We start from the raw sequence: 6,000 nt of genomic DNA, 5'->3' as shown, positions 1-6,000 counted from the left end.
ATTAAATGCGATTTCAGCTTTCCACTCAACAAGGCTGGTAATAGATGGAATGTTGGTCATCCTTCTAGCCCCTTCCCTTTTCCTGCGACACATCCAGGAATACTTTATCGAGTAGACCCTAGAGTCAGAGTGCCAGGACCCATGAGCTTTTCAGGGCCTATGAGAATCTCTTAGACCTGAAGATGAGAAAAGGCCACTCATTTCAAAAAAACTAGCCAAATCACAATTAATGGATGCTTAATTAAACTTTAGAAAATGTTCTATTGTTGCCTATTTATTAGTAATTAAATTTAGTATTAAAAATCTGCCACAGGGACTGGCCCGGTGTCAGAGCCATTGGGTTTGTGTGCTCCGCCTTGGAGGCCCGAGGTTCACATCCCGGGCGCAGACCTAGCACCGATGTCAAGCCACGCTGCGGCAGGCGTCCCACATATAAAATAGAGGGGGATTGACACAGATGTCAGCTCAGGGCCAATCTTTCTCAAAAAAAAAACCTGTCAAATTCGAAAACAGTTCAAAAAAATTTTTAGGGGCCAGCCCTGTGGCCGAGTGGTTAAGTTCACACAGTCTGCTTCGGTGGCCCAGGGTTTCACCAGTTCGAATCCTGGGCATGGACATGGCACCACTCATCAGGCCATGCTGAGGTGGCATCCCACAGGCCACAACTAGAAGGACCCACAACTAAATATACACAACCATGTACCGGGGGGCTTCGGGGAGAAAAAGAGAAAATAAAAAAACTTAAAAAAACAAATTTTTACAATACACACAATATTTTCCTCAGAAATTAGAGCCAAACATAAATTAAATGAGTTAGGCATAGAAAAATCTCGGAAGCAAAATTATGAAAACTCAAAAAAATGTTTTGGACAAAAATTTTATTTAATGTGGGACACAGGTGCATTTCAGTACCTTTTATATGATGTAAGATGGGGTCTCTGAAAGTGCGTGCTTGGGGATTATGACTGTTGTAGAGCAGCGCTGTCAACCAGGGTCTTAAGGAACCCCGAATGCAAGAGAAGCAGGGCTTGCTCACCCGGCTTTGGGCCCAGGTCAGCTCACTCTTGGCTGCACCCTGAGGCAGCAGACGATCCTGACGTGGCATCCACTCCCTCTGTCCCCAGCTTGGACCTCTGAGCCTGGCCTGGGCTCCCAAGGTCATGAACCTGGTGCTCCATCCTCAGGAATTCACACAGCACCCCCCACCCCAGGGTGCTAGGGTCCTACCCCTTGGTGCTCCACCTCTCTGAAAACTCTCTATCCCACCCCCATTCCAGGCCCCTTCTCTCCACAGGCACAGACCTTCCAAACCACCGCCGGGGTGGTCTGTGGAATAAGCTCCCAGCACTGAAGAGCTGTCAGTGCCCTCCTGTGTGAGGGACCCAGAGGCCCAGAGCCCGCGGTCTGGAGGCTCTTCCTCCCCAAGAGAGGAGGAGGGAAGTTACCTTTTCACTTTGTTGTTTTGTTCTCAAGGCTACAAGAGCAAAACATAAAAAACAATTCTTTTTAAAAGGATCTACTTCTTTTTAACTCAACCTGTTACATTCACATTTCATTTAAAAAGGGAGCTTGAACAATATGCTTGGTCAAACTACATCTCCCTCTTCCTCGGATCTAATTCTCATAAATGTTCTTTTCTCTCCTCCTCGCCCTCATCCCCGGTGAGAATCATCTGTGTGAATGACGAGGCTTTATTGTTTAGTAACTGTTACTCTTTGGGACTGTGAAGATTGATAAGGGAAACCCTCATTGAAAATGGAGTCAGGAGGCCAGAAGGGTGAGCCCCCAGGAACACCACTGGACCTAAATTACAGGAAAGATAGTCAATTACAGACCCCAACGGAAGTTGTTAAAAGGAAAGACTCGTTAATTACAGGAAGAAATGTGCCTTGTATCCAAAACAGAAATTGGCTACCCCAACAACACTCAGCATGAGAAACCATCGTTGAATGCTTGCTTTTCTCCAATGGACTTTCCTGCAAAACAACCCCTCCCAAATTTCTCCTTTTTCTTTATAAAATAACGTCCCTCTCCCTTGTTTGTTGGATTTGCCGTGATTCCCACAGCATGCATAACCTGAATTGCTATTCTTTGGCTATTCCCAAGTAAACTTGTTTTGAAGGTAAAATAATTGGCTGTTTTATTTTTAAGGTCAACAGGATGAATCTCAAATAAAAATGTACTCCCTTCTTAAGCTACCAAACCACAGGATTTTTCTGTTGTAAGGTTCAGGATATTTTAAAATTAGATTCAGACACATAATCACTGCAATCAGGTCTTTTCTTCAACTTCTAACTGGGTCTCACCCAGCAAGCACACTTACTTTATGTCTGCTCACAACTTCTCCGCCCAGAAGTGTACCCAGGATTTCAGCATGTGTCCTAAATGCAGTCACTTCACGTTGTGGCTGTCCCAACCTCTGAGACCTACTGTTTCTTAATGTCATTCTAGATACTCTGGCTCTAAAGTCGCATTGGTTTGCAGTCACCTTCCCAAGGACTGTGACTGTGGGGCCACCAAGTCCAGCTGTGATGAGCCCGTTTCAAAGGACAACTGGGGAAAAGAGGTACCTGACACTATTGATTCCTAAATGAACGTTGATAAGGCTGACTCTCCTTTCAAAAACGACTCCAAATCAGCTTATTAGTGGCAAAAGCTGAAGTCACCAGCAGCAAATCTACATTTTATTTTTATTATTCTGGTAAAAAACATAAAATTTACCAGCTTAACTATTTTTAAGCGTTCAGTTCATTAGGTTGAGAGTGTTTACATTGTTGTGCAACGAATCTCCAGAACTTTTCCACCTTGCAAAGTTGACACACTATACCCATTAAAGAACAACCCCCCATTAACCCCTCCCACAGCCCCTGACAATCACCATTCTACTTTATGTTTCTAGGAATTTGACTACTCGAGATACCGCATAGTGTAAGTGGAATCATACAGTGTTTGTCTTTCTGTGACTGGCTTATTCCACTTAGTGTAACGTCCTCCAGGTTCATCCATGTTGCAGCATGTGACAGTATTTCCTTTCTTTTTAAAGCTGAATAATATTCCATCGTGTTATGTATATACCACATTTTATTTGTCCCTTCATTCGTCAATGGACATGCGGGTTGCTTCCACCTCTTGGCTCTCGTCAATAGTGCTGCTATGAACATGGGTGTGCAAATACAATGTGTAAGTTCTGAGGAAACGTTTCCTATTACCATGATGGATTTGAGTAGATTTAATCACATTCTAGTAACCAGATTCCGATCTTGCTACTGTTCCCCTTTTGAAAACTGCCAGCCTCTCTGTATGACCAATGAAGTAATATAAACTTATTATTCAAAGCTCTTCGAAATACAGTGCCATGGGACCAATCCTGCTTTCCCTCCTGCTAGTCCTCTAAGCTTTCCTCTTTTTGAAACACAGTGAGCAAACAGAATGAGTGCCATTCCTTCCTTCTGGAAGTCTATACCCCCAGTCCTACCCCCCTTTTTCTGCACGTCCAAACCCTGCCATCCCAAATGCCCCATCCCCCCTTCACGAGGCCTTCCTGATCCCTCTAACCAGGTACGATTGCCTCCTCCTCAGAATCCTCATGGGTCTTCTGTCAGGCAGGGTCTTATCATACCCTGCTCTGTATTTATGAGTTGCCTGTAAACTTATTGTATCTATTCACGCCCTTCAACTAATAATAATTCACTTCTATTGGGTGCTTACTATGTGCCAGGCACTCTTCTAAGCGCTTCATGTATATTAGCTCCTGTAATCCTTAAAATGACCTATAGATTAGGTGTGATAAGTATATCTATTTTACTGATGAGAAAATCAAAGTACAAAAAGGTTAAATAACTTGAGTGGTGGAGATGGGCTTGTGATTTGGGGTGGACGTGACAAGAGATCAACATGGTGGAAGTAGTGAACTCTGGAAGAGGGAGGGCCAACCCGAGAATGGCAATTCCTTCCATTATAGAAGGGCCCTCAGCCCCTTAAGCGTGACTTTACAATCAGCAAGTTCACCACAGGAATTAATACTGTACGCGTATGCCTTTGTTAATGACATTTGTCTATTTGTAGTATATTTATGATTGGTTCTTCTCACTGCAGGCTCCATGAAGATAGGCATTGTGTCAGTTTTCCTGGTTCCTGGTGCCGAATAAATGACAAAGTTATAAATAGAGGAATGAGTAAATGAATGAGTTATACTCTACATTGTCTTGGGGGTGGTGGGAAAAATAGCTGGAGAAAAGTACCCTGGGTGCATTGCAGATTCTGCTGTGCATGGAGGAATAAAAAGCTTACTTGCCCATTCTAAGCATGACATAAACAGCACAAATTTTGAAGGAAAAGATAGAATTCGCCTTATAAAAAGAAAATATAAACAACAAAAATGAAATCAAATAAAGCTCCTTATATTTCAAAGCATTGTAAACAATAGAAAGGTAAATGACAAGATGGGAAATATCTTCACAACTGGAATGATAGCCTTAATATATTAAAAACCTTTTACACTGTAGAAGTAAAGACAAATATCTTAGTAGAAAAATGGACACAGGACACTCATTTTGAAAAGATGTTTGCTCTTGCAAAGAATTTCCCTTTGTAATGAAAATATAATCTTAGGAGAAGATGAGCAAAGATGTAAAAAAAAAAGTAAAAGCATCTGAATGGCCTTTGATGTTTTCCATCTGTTAGTAAAATCAATTTTCAACTAACCAATGGGTGAGCTATTCTTTGATTTCTTTTTTTTTATTGTTATCTGGGATTCAAAGGCACATTAATGTGTTTCATTTATCACCAGCAATAGTAGAGAAAATTGGAGTTGGGCTGAAATAATGATTTCAGAATAACTTCATTCACTCATGAACAGACATTTACAGTATGCCTACTGTGTGCAAGGCAGTGTGTTAGGTGGTGGAGTTACCATGGAGGACAAAACAGACACATTCCTGCCCTCATGGAGCATATAAATCATAGTGAGAGTGGGGGGAAACAGATGTTAATTTGTAAAAACTCACAAAAAATATGTGTTTACAACTTTGATGAGCACTCTGAAGTAAAAGTACACGTTGCCATGAGGCGGGGCAAGAGGCAGCTGACTCAGGTTGCAGAGTCGGGAAGGCTCTAGGAGAGGATGTGTGGGCTGAGGCCTGAGGCACACCAGTTAGGAGTGTGGGTGGGAGAGTGGGCCTGGGAAGGCCAGCGTTCCAGCTAAACGGAACTGCAGGAAGAAAGGCCCGAGGCAAGCGGGAGCTTGATGCTTTACAGGAAGTGTGAGGAGGCAAATGTGGCTGAAGTGGGTGGGCTGAGGGAGCAGGGGGCGTGGAATAAGGCTGAGAAGGAGAGGAAGGCCATAGCTAAGACTTTTGTCTTTATTCTAAGAGCAATGAGAAGTCATTTAAGGGTTTTAAGCAGGATTATTCAACTATTCACAATGTTTCATATTATAAATTAGCTAGAATGTTGATGTGTGTTAATTAGGATAAAAAAATTTAGGTGATGATTTAGATTAAGATTATAATTTAGGAAGCTTGTTTGAAGATTCTCCTAGAGAAGCCTAGGGCAATCAGATGCAAGATTCTTAGGATAAGTTGGGTTTATGTAAACACTTGGTGCAATGGTATAAAAATTTTATTCGGAAAACAACTATCCTTGATCTATCTCTGTAATTATTTATTTATTTTGAGGAAGATTAGACCTGAGCTAACATCTGCCGCCAATCCTCCTCTTTTTGCTGAGGAAGACTGGCCGCGCCGGCCACGCTGGGAGGCTCCCTGTCCCTCCGGGGAAGGGCAGCGCCCAGGGGAGCCTCCGTGCCAGAGTCCCCTGCTCGCGGGCGGCAGCTCGCAGAGGCAGCCCCTCCTCGCTCTCCGGGGGCGAGAATTTTAGCGACCTCCAGGCGCCCCAGTCCTCACTTGCTGTCCTCCTCCAGAGGGTCTTGGCCCGTCGCGAGGAGGCTGCGAGGCCCCGATCCTCCTCGCCTCGGGGGATCCGGGCAGGCCCCCGCCACCG

Source organism: Equus asinus, chromosome 5 (assembly GCF_041296235.1).
Source record: "Equus asinus isolate D_3611 breed Donkey chromosome 5, EquAss-T2T_v2, whole genome shotgun sequence".
NCBI classification, from domain to species: Eukaryota; Metazoa; Chordata; class Mammalia; order Perissodactyla; family Equidae; genus Equus; species Equus asinus.
The sequence above is the reverse complement of the archived record's forward strand: the minus strand, read 5'-3'. Positions refer to the sequence as shown.